Below are 21424 nucleotides of genomic sequence, written 5' to 3'. Positions count from 1 at the left end.
AAACTGGGATTGGAATGCAAACCCTTCTCTCTCGGGCAGCAAAAAGGCCTCTCAAAATTCTCTGATCTATGCAACATGCAAACAGGATACCCTCTTCTCTTCTATGACATTGCAGAAACATTCTCCCTCCCTCAATCCCATGCCTTCCACTATATGAAATGTGTCAGCTATATGAGAGATTCCTGCAAAGAAGAAAGCAAGAGGTTTCGGTCATCCTTCACAGACATGCTACTACAAGGGGAGTCCTATAAAATATCGAATATATGCAAACCTCTCTTATCAAAGATCACCCCCTCGATTGCTTCCTCATCTGTGGCAAACTGGGGGAAAGACTTTCCTGACCCAGACTTAGTGGATAAGATCCTTCAAGGTTATAAAAAGTCCCACCAGCTGACCTCCAACGAGGTCTGGAGAGAGGCAAATCTCAAGATCATGCACCGTGCTCACATACCCTTCCTGTCGGATAAGAAGGTCCAAGGCACAGCCAGCTGCCCCACGTGTCACCAGCCGAAACCATCCCTCTCTCACCGATTCTGGGCTTGCACCTCTAGCTCCACCTTTTGGGACCAAGTTATCTCCTTCATTTTCGATAAAACACTGCTTAAACTACCTAAAGACCCTTTGCTTCTCATCTTTGGATACTGGGATGATCAACTATTTATGGGCGGCACAGTGGTGTAGTGGTTAGCACTCTCACCTGGCAGTAAGAAGGGTCGCTGGTTCAAATCCCAACCAGGAGACTACCAGCCGGGAGTTTGCATGTTCTCCCTGTGCCTGCGTGGGTTTCCTCCGGGCACTCCGGTTTCCTCCCACAATCCAAAGACATGCAGGTAGGTTAATTGGCTTCTGCCCAAAATTGGCCCTAGTGTATGAGTCTGGGACCTTGGATTGTGGGCTCCTTGAGGGTGGGGACTGATGTGAGTGTGCAATGTACAGGGATAGGGACAATTGTAGACACTCACTCAGGTTGAACTGGATGGACTGGTGTCTTTATTCAACCTTACGAACTATGAACTACTACTGTGGTCCTCAACCACCCGCCCCCTCTATAAGGATTGAGTATTGATCCGTCTCTTACTAGCCAGAAGACTTATTTAAAAAAACTGGACTTCACCGCATAGTCCATGGTTCTTACAACTCAAACGGGAGCTCCTAAACTTGCTTCATAAGGATAAAATGAATACTGATTTCAAACAAGGTAAATCCCATACACGTTTCTATTCCAGATGGTGGACTTTTATGCAAGCGATATAAATACAATAAATGCTGCGCTAAAAGGCACCTATTTGAATAGGTGAAATAAATAAATAATGTGTATAAATAACAATATAAACGAGTGAATACAAAAGTTCATGAAGTGTTTGAGAACAGTCCCAAAAAATGATTCACTCTGGTGCGTCTCAAGCTGAATTACAAGTTCGCAGATGACATTCAGGGTGAATTATCCTACCAAGTTCTCCGCCCTTGGCGACTCTTGGAACTCAATTATAAGCAAGTAGAAAAAATGGATACCCTTACCAGATGAGTTGGACACATCCACCTTATAGTAGTGTGTCTTGCGAGCTTATGGGGGAGGCTCCAGCCACTCACCCCAGTACACCGACCCGATATATTATCCTCTCAGGGTTCCTCGTGGTCTGCAGATAGGAAAGGTGAGTGGGATTTCCGTGCCAAACGCTGCGATCGAACTTGATGCCAGACGTCCCGCAAAAGTTCACCATAAAGGAAATAGAGCATAAAATACGCTTCGCATGGTGAAATACAACCAATGATGGTTTATTGAAAAAAAATTTGCGATGAACAAAATTAAAATGATAAAATCACGTGATACATAAAAAATAGCAATGTGGGGAGCAGATAACTGCTGGCCCTACGCGTTTCGACCTCAAAGTCTTCAACAGGGGCATAACCTGACTCCCCCACATTGCTGCAATATATAGACTGAATACTCAATTAGAAAACAAAGGCTCATGGGAAAACACCACCCCCAAAGTTAACCCCATGTATGCTCACACCGTGTTAAGAACGTGAACACACAGGGCTCTAAACCCTTCTCAGCATACTCAAATTCGGTGCCCCCAGTCACAGCACAACGCACAGTACCTGTCGTTGGTATAACACTCCTACATGACCAGCTACAGGCGTAACACGGTGTGAGCATACATGGGGTTAACTTTGGGGGTGGTGTTTTCCCATGAGCCTTTGTTTTCTAATTGAGTATTCAGTCTATATATTGCAGCAATGTGGGGGAGTCAGGTTATGCCCCTGTTGAAGACTTTGAGGTCGAAACGCGTAGGGCCAGCAGTTATCTGCTCCCTACATTGCTATTTTTTATGTATCACGTGATTTTATCATTTTAATTTTGTTCATCGCAAATTTTTTTTTCAATAAACCATCATTGGTTGTATTTCACCATGCGAAGCGTATTTTATGCTCTATTTCCTTTATGGTGAACTTTTGCGGGACGTCTGGCATCAAGTTCGATCGCAGCGTTTGGCACGGAAATCCCACTCACCTTTCCTATCTGCAGACCACGAGGAACCCTGAGAGGATAATATATCGGGTCGGTGTACTGGGGTGAGTGGCTGGAGCCTCCCCCATAAGCTCGCAAGACACACTACTATAAGGTGGATGTGTCCAACTCATCTGGTAAGGGTATCCATTTTTTCTACCTGCTTATAATTGAGTTCCAAGAGTCACCAAGGGCGGAGAACTTGGTAGGATAATTCACCCTGAATGTCATCTGAGGACTTGTAATTCAGCTTGAGATGCACCAGAGTGAATCATTTTTTGGGACTGTTCTCAAACACTTCACGAACTATTGTATTCACTCGTTTATATTGTTATTTATACACATTATTTATTTCTTTCACCTATTCAAATAGGTGCCTTTTAGCGCAGCATTTATTGTATTTATGTTATGTGGACTTGGTTTGTTTGTGTGCTAGCGGCTGGGCTGTGTTCCTCACAGAATATTTTATAGCTTTTTCACTTTTCTTTTCACTAGTTTCTGTTTGAATTAGCGCGGTGTTTTTTCTTTTGTTTTGTAGTTTTATGCAAGCGACCCTGACTCGAACAGAGCTGCAGTCTTAAGAAAGCTTCTCATTCTCCTACTATGGGACTCTCACTACTATTGCCCCTGAGGATGATGACATCTCCAGATTTGACCCCACAAGCATGGATATAGAGCTCCAACTCCCATCCAACCTGTCCACCATCTCGTATCTCCGGCTACTCAGCCTCAGCCCCATACATGGCCATTTAACACATATCGACCCATTAACCCTAGATGGCATCTCTATATTTATGGTCTTATTTCTTTTCATTGGTGCACAACGTACTGGTGTTTGACCCCCCCTTTTTTATCATCCTCTTTTCTTCTCCCACACTCCCACCTTTCTCTATCCCTCTCCTCCCTTCCTTCCTTCCCTATCCCCCTGGTTACCACCAGTAGGGATGAGCTTCGTGTTCGAGTCGAACGTACGTTCGATTCGAACATTGGCTGTTCGTCCGTTCGGCGAAATCCGAACTCTTGGTCCGTTTGCGTCAAAATTCGTGTGGCGCTCACGGCCCACAATGCACTGCGATGGCGCAGTGCATTGCTGGCTCATGATTGGCCAAGCATGCACTGTGACCCCGCATGCTTGGCCAATCGCAGCGCCAGCAGCGAGGAGAGCCATGATTGGCCACAGGCAGGATGCCTGTGGCCAATCATAGCTCAGGCTGTGTAGTGCACGCCCCACACTATATAAGGCCGCCATTGAGGCGGCCTCGTGTAGTGTGTTGGCATCTGAAGCAGTGGGTGTTCTGTGTACCTTCAACACTGTACACACCGGTCGTTTTTGGCTGATTTCCTATCTTGCTCTTGTGTAGTGGTTATTGTCTGTGCCCTGACCGCAGTATACACCACTATATTCACCTCACCTACATAGCTAGTGATCTATCTTTAAATATAGAGCTTGCAGTCAGTAGTGTTAGGAGATAGTGCGTGCTGTCTGCGTGCTCTGTACCCAGTACATACCGCTATAATCCACCTACATAGCTGTTCTCTATTTGAGCCCAATTGCCATCTGCAGGAGTTATTGGAAGTTGTGTGTGCCTCCAGCACAGCACAGTATACATCTGTATATACACCTTTATCTCTGCTGTTTCCTGGTTATTGTCTGCGTGCCCTGACCGCAGTATACACCGCAATATTCACCTCAGCCTAAGGCCCAATTTTTCTTCCCCTGTTTAACAGGGGCGTTTAAGTACAATTTTTGATGCAATGCTTTGCAGCAGGGCTAATTCCAGCAAAAAAACTAGAGTATATGGAAGAGGTTGCAGTGTGGTGGCACCAGCAGCAGTGCCTAAGGCCACATTTTTCTGCCCCTGTTTAACAGGGACATGTAATTACAATTCTTGATATAATATTTCACAGGAGGGCCCCTTCCTGTGCCCACCCAGAGTAACGGTGAGGACTTATAGTGTTGTGGCACCAGCACCACAACCACCAAAGGTCAATTTTTCTACCACTGTTCAACAATGGCATGTAATTACAATTCTTGATATAATCGTTCACAGCAGGGCGCTCCAGCGCCCACCAAGAGTCACTTTGAGGGCTTACAATGTTGTGGCAAAACCAACACCTTGTTCCGCCATTTCTGCAGAGCATATAGGGCAGGCCCCTACTTTCAAACATCCAACTTACAAACATCTCCTACTTGCAAACGGAAGGAGACAGCAGCAAGTGAGATGAAAAAAGATGGACGACAAAACAAATTATACAGGGGTGATAACCCTTCCCTATGTTTTCCAAAAAGCTTAAAAATAGTTTTTTTGACTGGAGCTACACTTTAAAAATGTACCAGTTGAAAATTACAAACAGATTCAACTTAACACAACAAACCTACACAGTCCCTGTCTTGTTTGCACCGCCTGTATACTGCTGTTCTGAGTATATAGGGCCTGGGGGCCACACGCATTTCCTTTTTTTAATATGGGTACAGGGTTCCCCTTAATATGCGTACAAGACTCAAATAGGCTGGTAATGGGCAGGGAGGGCTACCCATGCCATTTTTCTCAATGATTTTCAACCATATTGCAGGAACCAGATATAACATTAAAACCGCAAGCAGTTTTAAATAGTGTTATTTCCGTTTAATGTCATTTTGTGCAGGGACTGTTCTAAACACAGGAAACACGTGGCACTTCACAGGCATACTACAGACACCCCCCAGGCACCATATTTAAAGGAATATTTCACTTTTTTTTTCACTTTCATTGTCAGTAAAATCAGTGCTCCCGCCAAAACGGCCATTTTTAAAAACATTTTAGGCAATGACCCATGTCCCCTGGGGCAGGAGGCAGGTCCCCAAACCCTTTTTAGGACAGTATCTTGCATATTAGCCGTTAAAATTAGCACTTTCCATTTCGAACATTCGAGTCCCATAGACTTCAATGGGGTTCCAACGTTCGTAACGAACGTGGGGTCCGTTCGAAAGTTCTGGTACGAACCGAACCGGGGGGTGTTCAGCTCATCCCTAACCACCAGTAGTCTGCTTTTCTAGAGACCCTACGTGTTGATCCATCCAGTTACCTCATTATGGTAAATGTATCTGTGATACCTGTTTTACCCTACATTTGTTATTCTTTTTTTTTACACATGTAAGTAAGAGCCTAGACTACGGATTTTGTTTTACACATTGTTTCCCTTTTGAGAAAACGTATACAATCTCCGTTTTGTACTTTGTAATGTTTTTGCTTTCAATAAAATCGATTGAAAAAATAAAAGAAAAGAGACAGACACGGCATTCCAGCGTTCTCTTTTGTCCAAACTCCGCAATGCTGAGAATCTCTTGATGTCTTCCTCCAGGGTGGCTTGGCTCCGAACCGTCATTTTCTTTCAAAGCCACGTCAGATCCTTAATAATGGAAAAAACTGATAAATATCTCCTGGGGTCCAAACATAAATTGTACAAGTACTCTAATAACCCCCACACAATGCTGGTAAATAGATTGAAACATTGACCCTTCCATTCATCCCCAGATTTTCTCATGCAATCTAATGGTACCCCTACTTATTCGCCTAATACCACCTCCAAAGTATTTGGAGGATTTTATCATGATCTATATAACTGTCTGAAAACTGATCCCAATCTTTACATCTACTTAAACTCTCCCTTGATCATCTCTCTTACCTTGATTATCTCTCTTCCTTGGTTACTCACGAAGAATGAGTTGAGATTGTCAAAAATCTCCCAACTCACAAATCTCCTGGTCCAAATGGCCTGCTATATTCTTACTATAAAAATGTCCTCCCAATTTTAAGCCTGCATTTAATATCTCTATTCACCTCATTGTTGAAAGGCACAGTGCCCCACTGTCAATTTCTATATGCCCACATCTCAGTAATCCCAAAACCTGGAAAAGATCCTCTCTCCCTGACAATTATAGACCCAAAGCTTTGCTCAATTCCGATTACAAGATCTTCACAAAAATTCTAGCTGATAGGCTTTCTCATGTAATTCTTAGACTCATACATAAAGATCAAGTAGGCTTTGTACCCACTAGACATACCTGTGACAATACGAGATGCACCATTGTTCTCATTGACCTGCTTAACAAAACAACCCGTCCAGCCCATGTTTTAAGCCTTGGTGCTCAAAAAGCCTTTGATCGGCTTAGTTAGCCTTTTATGTTTGCCACCCTGTCCTGTATGGCTGCACTACACACCTTGTACTCCCAACCATCCTCCCAAGTTCAGTTGTCCTCCTTTCTGTCTACATCTTTCCCCTTGAGCAATGGCACTAGACAAGGATGCTCCCTATCTCTCTTGTTCTTTATTCTATGTTTTCAACCTCTAGCCAAAACCATTCATATTCATCCTGATATTCATGGAGTCTCATTGCAACAGAGGGAGTATAAACTCTCCTTGTTTGCACACGATATCCTTCTGACACTAACCAACCCCCTTATCTCCCTCTCGAATCTCCACGACTTGTTAAAACTATTTGGCTCAATTTCAGAGCATAAAACCAATACAAGCAAAATGGAAGCCTTGCCCCTTCACATTCCCCCCTCTGTCCTTGCCACACTACAACAGAATTTACCCTACCACTGGTGCTCCCATGCTCTTAAATATCCAGGGAAAAATTTGACCTCCTTGTACCCCGCCCTTTACCAGGCTAATTTCCCCCCACTCTTTTGTGACTTTGACCGGCTTCTACACCAGTGGGACACACTTCCCCTTTCCCTCCTGGGTCGAATCAATATCCTTAAGATGTCCATCTTACCAACAATCTTATATTTGTTTGAAACCCTGCCAGTCCCAATTCCAATGTCACAACTAAAGGCCACACAGAGATTATTTCTTAATTTTATATGGCATAATAAAGCTCACTGTATAGCTAGCTCAGTGGTATTGGCTCTTCAGTCTAAAGGTGGTTTGGGAGCCCCAGACCTTACCAAATACTACTTTTCCACCCGTCTTAAACCGATTATTGCTTGGTCATTATTGCTTACAGGAGATGGTCAGAGACTGGGGACATGGTACAGGAGATGGTCAGAGACTGGGGACATGATACAGGAGATGGTCAGAGACTGGGGACATGGTACAGGAGATGGTCAGAGACTGTGCTAAACACACACTGCTTAATTTACATTATACCTTCTATGTCTGTATGTGGATGATGGCATTGCAATTACTTTATCTAAAAAAAAAACATCTAAGTACCTTTTTCCTAATCGATCTATAGCTGTCACATGACCCAGCTCTTTCCCAGCCTGTCTGCAAGGAAACATAAGCAGTAGGAGCTTCAAGCCCTCTGCTGCTGGATACATTTTCAAAATAAACAAAAAAAAAGCATTTGGGATAGGGAGTAAAACTAAATAATTAACATCAATAAACTGTTTTAAATTGTCATACAAATATATATTTGAAATCAAATCTTTATTATTTTGTGGAAATTATAAGGTATGGGTGGATTTCTGCTAGGGGTGCACCGACTGGATTTTTTGGTGCTGAATCCGATACCGAAAATCAAAAATACACTAGGCTGAAAACTGAAAAGGATACCAAAAATGACTGATACCGAAACATATTTAAAAAAAAAAATGTATACAGGAGATGGTCAGAGACTAGTCAGAGACTGGGGACATGGTACAGGAGACGTCAGAGACTGGGGACATGGTACAGGAGACGGTCAGAGACTGGCAACATGGTACAGGAGACGGTCAGAGACTGGCGACATGGTACAGGAGACAGTCAGAGACTGGCGAAATGGTACAGGAGACGGTCAGAGACTGGGGACATGGTACAGGAGACGGTCAGAGACTGCGGACATGGTACAGGAGACTGACAGAGACTGCGGACATGGTACAGGAGATGGTCAGAGACCGGCGACATGGTACAGGAGATGGTCAGAGACTGCGGACATGATAAAAGAGATAAGTGCAGCCAGTGTGTCCCCAGTAGTGCAGCCAGTGTGTCCCCAGTAGTGCAGCCAGTGTGTCCCCAGTGCAGCCAGTGTTGTGCCCAGTGCAGCCAGTGTTGTCCCCCAATCCTGGGATGGGTGATCTGTCTATCAAAATTCCCCGGACAAGGGGGAGGGGCTGTAAGTGAAGGCGCACGATGGGGGAACACACAGCTATTGAAATTAAAGCTGTGATGTTCCCGGTGCTCTATTCAACCAGGCGGCGGAGGCGGCTCTCCTGCATTATTCAACCCCCCATGATGGGTGGCACTAGGCCCCACCCCATTTTCGGCTCCATTATTGGCTGTTTTTTTTTTCGGCATGTAATATCCCACCCCATTGTGTTTAGCTGGTTAGTGGGCATGGAAGAGGAGGAGGAGGGAGTGGGCTATCATTTACCATTGTGTGTACGCCCACATGTGTGCCTCAGTCACATGAGCTGCTCAGATGTGATAGGGAGGAAATGTTCAGCATAGAAACTCACTGAAAACTGAGCATGTGCAGAGTTGCCCCTACAGCTGCAAAATCCCTAGCTGCATTGGGGACACAAACAGAAGGTGGAGACAGAGCAGCAGGATCAACCAGGTTTTTTTCAGACTATAGAAAACAAATATAATAGTGACCAAGTGAGTTTGAACAGAATGTAATACAGCATTTATGGAGAGTTTTTTATAATATGGGTTTAGTGACACTTAATAGGCAAGAGAGATTGTAGAAGCGATTTGTAGCAGCTACAAAATTACTCTCCCTTATATATTTGTTGCTAGAAATAAATGAAGGTGTATGTAAACACTAACAATGCATGTCTCTTATTTGGTCCATTTTGGTCTGTTAAAGAGCCAGCTTAGAGCCACTGAAAAAATTACCTTTGCAATGCTCACCTCTCCCCTCTCCATGCTCATACTGAAACATCAGAGTGCAGAGAAGAGTGATGGCTTCTGGGGAAGAGAGGAATATTTTAAGCATTACTGTTTATTACAGTTCCCCAGACACAATGAATATTTAACCCTTCTTGCGCAAGGGAACGCTACAAGGGTATTTTTAACAGGAGTTAGGCTTAGGCCGCGTACACACGGGCGGACTGTATGGCCTACTTAGTCCGTCGAAACACATTTCAGCGGACAGTCCGCTCGTGTGTGGGCTTCAGCTGACTTTTTCAGCGTGCAGTCTGGCGTACTAAGTATTTCGGATTTTTCGAAATTCTGTCCGTCATACTTTGGTTTCAGCGGACAATCTGCTCGTCAGTAGGCTAGTTCGACGGACTAAGAATGGCGCATGCTCAGAAAGGATTTACACGGCGAAAGGTTGCATTGCTGTGTATTGGACTTCCTATTTCTAGTCCCGTCGTACGTGCTGTACACGTCATCGCGCAAGCTTTCGACGGACTGTTTGTGCATCCGTGTGTGGTCAAGTCCGTTCATTCGAAAGTATGACGGACTGTCCGTCGGATTGTATGACGGACTAAGTAGGCCATACAGTCCGCCCGTGTGTACGCGGCTTTATATATCAGTGAAAGTGTTTGTTACATCTTTTCAAAATGTGCAAAAAATACCTGTTAATTCTGATAGAAATTAAGTGCTGTCCTATGTTTTATGCATACTTCCTGTGTTAGTTCAGTAAGTCTAATTAGCCCTCCTAGCTCTTCACTTGTCTTAGATTACAAATCACCTCCCTTTATATTGTAGAGCTGAGGAGAGGGAAGGTATTCTGTGGTTTAACATAAGACAGCTGGTCAGGTCTGAAACCATTCCTTTAAATTTCAGCCCAACAAAGGTAGTGTGTTCCCAGCACAACAAAACACTGTGATCCAAGTGCATATAAGCCAATAGTAACATTTAATTTTCTGTATGAGTAGGGTCTAAAACGTGGAATTTTGAACAAATTGCAGATTTACTGCATCTTAAAGTAGTAGTAGTTATAAACTTTTTCTTCATTAAGGTGAAAAAGTCCCCACTACCTAATCTACTCACCACCATCCCTAAACACTTACCTGTCTAACCAAGTGCTGTCCCAGCTGCATCACCAGGTGAACTCAACTCTTATAACATGGCATGTCTATAATTGGTCAATGAGGTTACAGGGTGCTCTGCCTCTTTTTTTACTTTAGCGGAGGGGAGTGGTATATCATGTGGCACTGGGCAACTGATAGCAGTGGTCAGGTCTCTATGGGCTTTTTTTTTCTGCTTAAAATCCATACCATGCCCTTAAGGTGATTGTAAAATCTTTTTTTTTTTCCATAAAAATAACAAACATGTTATACTCACTGTCACAGGTCAGCTTCGGAGCTGATCTGTATCTCACCTTTACTGCTGTAGGTCAGCTGGCACCTGTTGTTCCACTAGCTGGTGTTCAGCTCTGTGCACTCTGCAGCTATGGCTGTCGCCGCCCCTCACCTGTTGCCTAATATGTTGCTACTTCCTGTCCAGCCCCCATGTGCTTCTCTATTTAAATCCCTTTAAAACCAGCTACTGGTTGCTTGAACAACATTTGTTTCTGAGCTATCTTTGTGTAACCTGTTTTACCTGACCTCTCGTGAACTGATCTCTTGTGTACCGACCCAGCTTGTTCTGATTACATTGTCTGCAGCCCGCCCTGACCTTGGCTAACTATCCAGCTCTCCTTTGCTTCATCCATCCATCCAAGTCTAACAGTGTCTTCTGGTACTTCCCTAGCGAGCAGGGTGAACCCGGGGGTCATGATCTGGGGTCAGCACGCAGCTAAGCCCAAACCCTCACGAGGGGGTCCCTGGTGAATACCGGCTGGCCCTTAGACTCCATGCCCTCCACTGTAAGTAGTACTGTGACAGTTTGCTCAAGCCATGATGGCCTCTGAGAATCAGCCACTGACCGAGGATCAAATGCAACATCTAGTTTAGAGACTTAACTCCCAGCAAGCAAATCAAGAGCAAATAATGCTGGTGCTTCAGGATCTTGCCTCCTGTCTGGATCGTCTGCATCTCGCTGCAACTTCAGCTCATACTCATGCTCCTGCTTCAGTTGCTCCCGTCTTACCTGCTACACCTGGCAATCCCTGCCTGCATCTGCCATCGCCACCTAGTTTTTCTGGCGACCCTAAGGCTTGTCGGGGCTTCATTAATCAGTGTTCCATCCACTTTGAACTTTTCAGCCACCATTTTCCAACTGAACACATCAAAGTCGCATATATCATCTCTCTCCGCTCCGATGATGCTCTAGCTTAGGCCTCTCCACTCTGGGAATCACATGATTCTATCACCTCCGACCTCCAGCTCTTTTTGAATACATTCGGGAAAACCTGCAAAACGGTTTCATCAGGAAATCTAACTCACCTGCCGGAGCCAGGTTCTTCTTTGTAGTGAAAATTATGGTTCACTCCGTCCATGCATCGACTACAGGGGTCTTAACGCCATCACCGTGAAGAACTGATACCCTCTTCCTTTAATTGCAGAACTCTTTGACAGACTGCGATGTTCTCATGTTTTTACTAAACTGGATCTTAGAGGGGCCTACAAATTAATAAGAATCCGGGAAGGATGACCACCTTTAATACCAGGGATGGACATTATGAGTATCTTGTGATGCACTTTGGGTTATGCAATGCCCCAGCGGTCTTCCAAAATGTTGTTAATGAGATCTTTCGCGACCTACTGTATGTCTGTGTTATTATATATCTAGATGACATTCTTATTTTCTCACCAGACTTACTTACCCATCGTCTTCATGTGAAAGCTGTGCTACAGCGTCTACGGGACAATTGTCTATATGCAAAATTAGAGAAATGTCTATTTGAACAAACACAAGTTCCATTTATGGGCTACATAATCTCATCACAAGGCCTCCTCATGGACCCAGCCAAACTTCGGGCCATCTCCGAGTGGCCCCAGCCCACTGGTCTTAAAGCCACCCAACGCTTTTTGGGCTTCACCAATTACTATCGCCAATTCATTCGTAACTACTCCACCTTGGTGGCCCCTATTACATCTCTCACCCACAAAAGGTGTCAATGCTCGGCTCTGGTCCCCTGAAGCTATTGATGCTTTCCTCAAACTCAAGGCAGCCTTCCTCTCCGCCCAAATTCTTCTACATTCGGACCTTACTAAACCTTTTTCTTTGGAGGTAGATGCCTCTTCAGTAGGAGTCGGTGCCGTCCTACTCCAAGCTCAGCAGGGCAAGTCTCAGCCTTGCGGATTCTTTTCCAAGAAGTTTTCTCATGCAGAGAAGAACTATACCATTGGGGACTGTGAGCTACTCGCTATTAAATTAGCTCTTCAAGAATGGTGACATCTAGAGGGTTCTCCCCATTGTATTACCTTCTATACTGATCATAAAAATCTGCAGTATTTACAATCTGTGAAATGCTTGAACCCACGTCAAGCTTGCTGGGCCCTCTTTTTCCCTCGCTTCAATTTTAACATTACTTTTTGTCCAGGTGTTAAAAACATTCAATCTGATGCCTTGTCCAGGTCGTTTGATGTCAATGATTCTGAGAATCACCTAGATCCTGGTCCCATCATCCCTCTGCATCGTATTCTAGCCACTACTCAGCTCCAGTCTATGCAGCCTCCTCCAGGTAAAACTTTTGTAGTTCCCACACTTCGTCCCAAACTCCTTGCTTGGGGACATGACTCCAAGTTCTCTGGACATCCTGGCATACCTTGTACTTGTGATCTTCTTCAGTGTCATTATTGGTGGCTTTCTCTTCGTAAGGATGTCAAGGAATACATTCAAGCTTGTACGGTTTATGTACTATCCAAATCTTCCACGTCTGCCCTTGCTGGGTTGCTTTTGCCCTTACCAGTGCCCGATATACCTTGGCGTGGTATTTCCATGGATTTTATCTCAGATCTGCCTCCCTCAACAGGTTCTACAGTCATCTGGGTAGTGGTGGATCGGTTCTCCAAAATGTGTCACTTGATTCCTCTCCCAGGCCTACCTTCTGCTCCCAGTCTTGCCACAACTTTCATTAAGGAGATCTTTGGTCTTCATGGGATGCCTTCATATATCGTCTCTGACAGAGGAGTTCAATTTACTGCTCGGTTTTGGAGAAACTTAGCCAGCTCCTTTGGGATTAAATTGGATTTTTCATCTGCCTTTCATCCCCAGTCCAATGGGCAAACGGAACGTGTCAATCAAAATGTAGAACGTTTTCTCCGTGCCTTCATTTCTACTCCCCAAGATGACTGGGTGGACCTTTTGCCCTGGGAAGAGTTTGCCTTAAACCATCATTCCAATGCCAGTTCTGGAAAATCTCCTTTCTTCACTGTTTACGGGCAGCATCCATCTGTTCCCTTTCTTGTTCCCATTTCTCCTCTTGTACCAGCAGCAGCTGAGACCCAAAGGTCCTTCAACTCAATCTGGAAAGAAGTCTCCGGGAATCTTCATCTAGCTGCTTCCAGACATAAAAAGGCAGCAGATTGTCATCGCTGTCCGGCTCCTAAGTTCCTGCCTGGCAATAGAGTTTGGCTCTCTGCCAAGCAAATCCGACTCCAGGTGCCCTCAATGAAATTTGCCCCTCGCTTCATTGGTCCATTTCCTATTATCTGTCAGATCAATCCAGTTGCTTTCAAGCTCTGTCTGCCCTCTCATCTCAGGATACCCAATGCCTTCTATGTCTCCCTGCTCAGGCCACGGGTCCTCAAATCGCTTCTCTCTCCCTTCTCATCCCGCTCCTGTGGCTGATACCTCGGATCAGTATGAGATTAAAGAAATATTGGACTCCAAGTACTCCTGGGGGAGGCTACTCTATCTCATTGATTGAAAGGGCTGTGGTCTGGAGGAGAGGTCTTTGGTTCCTACCACCGATTTCTTAGCCTCACGTTTGGTGACCAGATTCCATCGGAAATTTCCCTCCAAGCCAGCTCCCAGATGTGTAGGGGGACCTCGTAAGGGGGGGGGGGGGGGGGGTACTCTCACAGATCAGGTGCAGAGCTGATCTGTGTCTCACCTTTACTGCTGTAGGTCAGCTGGCACCTGTTGTTCCACTAGCTGATGTTCAGCTCTGTGCACTCTGCAGCTATGGCTGTCACTGCCCCTCAACTGTTGCCTAATATATGTTTCCTTCCTGCTACTTCCTGTGCAGCTGATCTGTGTCTCACCTTTACTGCTGTAGGTCAGAGCTGGCACCTGTTGTTCCACTAGCTGGTGTTTAGCTCTGTGCACTCTGCAGCTATGGCTGTCACCGCCCCTCACCTGTTGCCTAATATATGTTTCCTTCCTGCTACTTCCTGTCCAGCCCCTCATGTGCTTCTCTATTTAAATCCTTTTCAAACCAGCTACTGGTTGCTTGAACAACATTTGTTTCTGAGATCCCTTCATGTAATCTGTTTTACCTGACCTCTCATGAACTGATCTCTTGTGTACCAACCCAGCTTGTTCTGATTACATTGTCTGCAGCCCGCCCTGACCTTGGCTCACTATTCGGCTCTCCTTTGCTTCATCCATCCATCCAAGTCTAACAGAGTCTTCTGGTAATTCCCTAGCGAGCAGGGTGAACCGTGGGTGGTGACCGGAGGTCAGCACGCAGCTAAGCTCAAGCCCTTGTGAAGGGGCTCCCTGGTGAATACCGGCTGGCCCTTAGACTCCACGCCCTGGGGGATCCCATGTCACCTACTCGCCTGTGGGCTCACTGTAGGTAATACCGTGACACTCACCTGCTTTGTGTAGGGGTTTTGCATAGAGCAGCCCGATCCACCTCTTCTCGGGCCTCTCTTCGGCTCTCCTGGTCCCTTCCTCCTGTTGAGTACCCCCACAGCAAGCAGCTTGCTATGAGGTCCCTTGAGCTGAGTCACAGCTCCCTGTGTCCATTCAGACACGGAGCTGCAGTCTGGCCCTGCCCCCTCTCTCTCCTGATTGGCTAACTGACTTTGACAGCAGCAGGGGCCAATGGCACCACTGCTGTGTCTCAGCCAATCAGAAGGGAGAGTTCCGGATGGCCGAGTCACTCGTGGACATCACAGAGATGGACCTCTGGTAAGTATTAGGGGATGCTGGGGTGGCTGCTGTACACAGAAGGCTTTTTATCTTAATGCATAGGATGCATTTAAAAAAAAAAAATCTGATGTTGGCTCTTTAACAACCAGTGATTCATACCAGAGTAGGGATGAGTCAATGGTTGTTAGGACACTGGCGTGGGTGGGAGTTGATGGTTTCTTAACAACCAGTATCTGTCAATAACCTCCCTCGCCTAGAAAAAAATGCACCATTCTCGCACTACAAAATTGCGCTGCAAGTTGGATCAAATCGCAGCCACAGTAGTGTGAACCCAACCTTATATTTATTTTGGGCACCTGAAGCCCTGAGCCCTGAACACTACTATACTGGGCAAGAAGAACTGATAAATGTACAACAGAAAAGAATAAACAGGAGGAGGCTATGAAAGAGGGTTGAGTTTGATGAAAAACTGCTGTTCATAAGAACCTGAACAAAAGTCACTTTCCAGCAACCTAAAATTTTAGATCAATCCTGAGAGAATGCAATTATGGATTTATGAGTTACCAAAAAAATATATTGCCATGTGGAATTTAGCAACGAAGTCAAACAGCTCAGTACTCATTAAAATTAGATATTTATCTGGGTTTGACTACATAATTACATTCTAATTGCCATCTCATCTGTGTTGAACTGTGCATATCCATAGGTCTGCATCCTCAAATATTTACAGGACAATTACAGCAAAGTATGACATTACAATTCCATGCCATTTATTTGATTGCCTCATTTCTGCAATAAAGATCATATTTACGGTTCTGAGAAGGCTTTAGAAAACAAATCTTTCTCTTGGTCTTTATAAAATGAAGACATACACCTAGAAAGGGATACCCTCTGATATATTATAGATGCGTGATTTGTTTTGAATAATGATGAAGGATAAGAAATGTACTAGTTATTTACTGTATATTTCAATACCACTTGAACCATTGTGATTTTCTTGTAAAAGTGCAGATGTAAGGCAAGCACAAAATAATGTTATATTTTACAGTTTACCAATTCTTAGATATCGTAACAGCATTAGTTTTCTTTTTTTTTGTGTTTTTTCCTTTATTTCACCTGGTGATCCAGTCAGTAGCACACTTTCTGTCTTAAGCCTCATACACACGATCAAATTTTCTGACGGGAATTATGTGATGACAGGCTGTTGGTGGAAAATCTGACCGTTTGTATGCTCCTTCGGACAATTGTTGGTTTTTCCGTGGACAAATGTTGGATGGCAGGCTTTAAAATTTTCCGCGGACAAATGTCTGTTGTCGGATTTTTACGAGCGCGTGTGCACAACTCCATCGGAGCCAGAAGCGATCAGTCTTGTAAACTGGCATTCGTAATGGAGAGTTAACACATTCGTGACGTGGCAAATTATGAAATCTCAAACTGCAGTGCACATTCTCTTCTTCTTTAATGGGATAATAATGAAGCTGCTTTGCTGGTGATACTGATGGAGTTATTGCAAACAAATTTTCAAAGGCTTTTTTTTTTCTAGTGATATCAAGAATAATATTATGCTTGTTATTTTTATTTTTTGTTTTTTGGTGCAAGTTACCACAACATCATTATCCCATCATTTTTAATAACAAAGATACAAGAATGTTGGTGTCCCTGGTTAATTTACATTGTATTTTTTTTAAATGTAACTGCCTACTCCCAAACTGTCATTTGAAGTAAAACACATAGCCAAGTATTATTCTCCACAATTTTTTATTGTGCATTAAAAACAAAACAAATAGTAAGTAAAATTACATTTTTGAGGGTCAGTTGGGGTTTCTTCGCTGCAGTGATGAGTCTTACTAGCTCACTTTGAAAAAAAAATGAAACGCTTCGAACTCCTGAGCAGTAGCTACTGTAGAGATGTGGATTTTTATTTTATTTGATAGAAAGTTCACTGATAAAAAAAAAACAAAAAAAACAAATAAATTTTTTTTCCTGATTTCATGAATACAATATTTTAATTTGTCAGATCTCCCCAATCATTTTTGATTTTTTTTTCTGTAAAATGTATGGTTGGTTTTTTAATCAAGATCTTTTTTGACATTTTGCTCATCTTCGTATTTTTTTTGGTGTGTTTTGTGTGTCAACTTACCACAACACCATTATTATCTTTTTATTTTATTGTTTTCTTTTTTAATCTCTAGGAGGTTGTTTGGTTTTGGTGCTCCTTGTTATTAATTTGACTTTGTATTTTTGAAATGTACCTGCCTACTCACCAATAAACTGTCCTTTTTGAAGAAAACACATAGGCAAGTATTTCTTGAAACAAAAAAAAAACTTTATTTAGGTGTCATAAACAAATAAAGAGGGAGGCAGCGCTGGAGAAACTGGTAAAATTAGCAAAGCCTTTGGCCCCCAGGGTACACATCAACTATTTAAACGCAAAAATTGGTGGCCTGTGGAGTACATATCTGAGGGAGAACAGTCTGGTCCAGAAGTCCAAGAAACCCGGAACAGCAGCAGATGACATCTATGTCCCCAGGCTGTGGTCATACAAGAGCCTGCATCTTCTGTCAGACCAGACTGAACCCAGGTCAGCACTCTCTGGTCTTCCTTCCACGCTTCCTTCCAGGCTGTGGCTATGGTGCTGGAGGTGTAGCAGAAGGAGGAGGAGCATGGTCCAAGTCACACAAGTGTGTTGTTTGTGTATTTTGGCCCTTCAAACCCTTATTCAGAGTTTGGATAATTAGCTCCTCACACATGAGGTGTTGCCCCTGCTCCATTTGCTGCAGTTTGCATGCAGCCAAGGTGGCAAAGGCCTCTTGATATGTGGGGGTGGCTTTGAAGGCTGCAGAAGCCTCCCCAATTAGCTTGAGTGCTGACTCCTCCACATTCCCCCCCTTTCTGGCCCTTTTGGGTGGAAGGCGGAGGGGAGGGACTTGTGATTGAGTCAGGCTCCTAGGCCTGCCCACCTCTTGGCTGCCACTTACCCCTGCCTCCTTCTGGCTGCCACATTTCACAGCCACCTCCTGGCTGCCGCATTCCACACCCTCCTCCTGGCTGAGGTATTCCTGTGTATGAAAAAGGGACATGGTTTTAGTTTTTGGTTCATCAAACACACTCAATTGTAAGCTCTTGACTGTTGCAAATTGTTAACAAATAGAAAAGACTATCATTCCGAGCCCAGAATTTTTCAATCTTAGCCCAAATATTTTGGCCACTACTGTCTATTGATATGTGAAACACTTTCTAAAATCATCAATTAGTGAGCAAAAATCAAGTTAACATCATTCATTTTTACTCCAAAAATATGTAGAACAATACTATACCTGGCTCAAGCTGGGCTCCTCCATACCTTCCTGACTGGAAGACCCAGGTTGGGCTTCAGAAGCCTCAGCAGGGGTGGAATGAAGTGTAGAAGGAAGCGTGGAAGGAAGAGTAGAGAGGGATTCCCTGACCTCAGCCTGGTCTGACAGAAAATGCATCCTCTCATAGTACCACAGCCTGGGGACATAAACTTCATCTGTTGCTGCTCCAGTTTTCATGGACTCCAGCACCTTCTTGCGCTCCCTCAGATATGTACACCTCAGGCCACCAATTTACGTTCTTAAATAGCAATGTTTCATATTCCTATTTCTGCCCTCAAATATCTGTGTGCTAAGTATTCCTTTTTTACATTCTCATAGGGGATAGAAGACTCGGGACGTCTGAGGACACTAGGGACCCCACACCTCCCAAAGAAGGGGAAATATCAACACCAGAAGCAGAGGAGGAAGGAGAGATTGTAGAGATTGACGAAATTGGCACCACAACAGGTGAGTGTCTGAGACCACAGCTTAAGGTAAGCTAATCAATGTATGCCTGCATATTTATAACACACAGTGGTTTTTTTTTTGGTTTATTTTTAGGTGATGTGGATGTTGTGGAGAAGAATCACATTTTACCAGTGAAAGTGCCCAGATCCTCATTGGGGAGATAATGGGGTGCAATCGTGATTTAGATAATTTCAAGAAAAACATCAATGATGTTCAACAAAAAATGAAGAACATCATTGATGTTTAGGGAGAATCTGAAACACCCAAAACTAGCTAGCATCCATTTTAATTTTCCAAAACACTTTTATATTTTTAGAAAAGCCAAATTTGGAAGATGCACACAGTGTGTCAACATGTGCTATCTCCCATCATGGGGGATCAATGTACGCGTTTTGTGGGTGCAACCCCTTCCTTGCTACTAAAGTGGCTGAAATGAAGGGGTTGCACCCCCAAAACACGTACATTGATACCCCATGATGGGGCATATGTTGACATTAAGCATGGGATCAGAAGGGAAAATTGACACTTTTTGATTCACAATTTGTGTGCATCTTCCAAATTTGGCTTTTTCAGGGATGACACCCCATGTGATGAAGGCAATATCAACACAGTTTGTACATACTCATGTCTGATATTTTCTTCACTTTTCAAAGTTGAACTTTTTAAGCTCCTGTGTTCTGTATGTTATGCTTTGATACATGCCTGTTTACTCAAAAATACCAATACCAAAATACAGTGTTACCAAAAATAATGTTTTATATACACCAAATATGTTGATTTGTTGTAAAACCCTTTTCTAAAAATGCACATGTGAATGTGCTTTGAGTAAAAAGTTAAATTATCAACAATGTGTGGCTTCCTTTTTAAATGCGCAAAAGCAGTATTTGTAGTAAAGTTGTTGTTTTCTGTGACAATGGGTGTTATTTACTAAAGGCCAATCCACTTTGCACTCCAAGTGCAGTTTCAGGTGCACTTTTGCAGTGCACTTGTAGTGCATAGTGGATTTGCCTTTAGTAAATAACGCCCACAGTGCTTTTTAAATTTCCCCATTTAAAAGGTTTCCGTTACATCAGAGGGGGCGGGGTCACCCATACATCACTGGGGAACCCCTGGCTTCCCTCACCAGCGTCAAAGGGGGTGGGGTCAGGTGACGGGTGGCCCCGCCCCCCTAATATAAGAAACGTCAGCGCTGGGATCCCCGCAGTGTCTCCGCCGTTGAGTCAGAAGACGGATGTATCGACAGCGCTGGACTGAGAGATCCCCCGTCGCTGGATATGATCATCCATCGCTGGACCCAGGAGATCTGTCGCTGGATAGCAAGAGTGGATTAGCACCGCTGGAATCTTTTTTTATTTTTTTTTATTTTTAATAAAGGAATTTTTCAAAAGTGTGTTTGTCTTATTTAACCATTTTTACACTTTCTTTGTGAAATGGTAGGGGTACTTTTGTACCCCCTTATCATTTCAAACAGGGGGGGATCTGGGGGTCCCCTTGTTAAAGGGGGCTTCCAGATTCTGATAAGCCCCCGCCCGCAGACCCCCACAACCACCGCTCAGGGTTGTGGGGATGAGGCCCTTGTCCCCATCAACATGGGGACATGGTGCTTTGAGGGGTCACAGACCCCCAAAGCATCCTCCCAATGTTGAGGGCATGTGGCCTGGGACGGTTCAGGAGGGAGGGGGCCGTTCTTTCGTCCCCCCCTCTTTTCCTGCGGCCTGCCAGGTTTTATGCGGGGTTCCCCTTAATATCCATACCAGACATGAAGGGTCTGGTATGGATATTTAGGGGGACCCCCACGTCATTTTTTTTTTTCAAATTTGACACAGGGTTCCCCTTAATATCCATTTCAGACCTGAAGGGCCTGGTAATTGAATTTAGGGGAATCCCCACGCTTTTTTTTTTTTATCAATGAATGAATGAATTGTCGGCTAATACAGAGAACACTCATTGAGTGTTCTCTGTATTACGGGAGCCGACAATATAGCCGCAAGTGATTTTAAAAGACTTTTTTTCCTGCACAAATGACACTTTGTGCAGGGACAGTTCTAAGCACAGGAAACATGCGCCCCTTCACAGGCATACTATAGACACCCCCCAGGTACCACATTTAAAGGAATATTACACTTTTATTATTTCACTTTAATCATTATTAAAATCACTGCTCCTGAAAAAACGGCCGTTTTTAAAACTTTTTTTTGCATTGATCCATGTCCCCTGGGGCATTGATTTAGGACGATTTAGGCTTTTTAGGACAGTAACCT

At 44.0% G+C, this 21424-nt stretch overlaps 1 non-coding gene across 1 annotated transcript; it reads left to right on the top strand.

Moving 5' to 3' along the window:
* Positions 1–17189: 17189 nt before the first annotated feature.
* On the top strand, positions 17190–17255 carry LOC143965162 (small nucleolar RNA SNORD29). Its single transcript, XR_013271554.1, has one exon. It is a non-coding gene; the product is annotated as a small nucleolar RNA SNORD29 (small nucleolar RNA).
* The last annotated feature ends 4169 nt before the right edge of the window (positions 17256–21424 follow it).

Source organism: Lithobates pipiens, unplaced genomic scaffold, assembly GCF_037356315.1.
Source record: "Lithobates pipiens isolate NorthernLeopardFrog02 unplaced genomic scaffold, aLitPip1_a1.2 Scaffold_8, whole genome shotgun sequence".
Taxonomy (NCBI): domain Eukaryota; kingdom Metazoa; phylum Chordata; class Amphibia; order Anura; family Ranidae; genus Lithobates; species Lithobates pipiens.
This window is presented reverse-complemented; position numbering and strand designations above follow the sequence as displayed.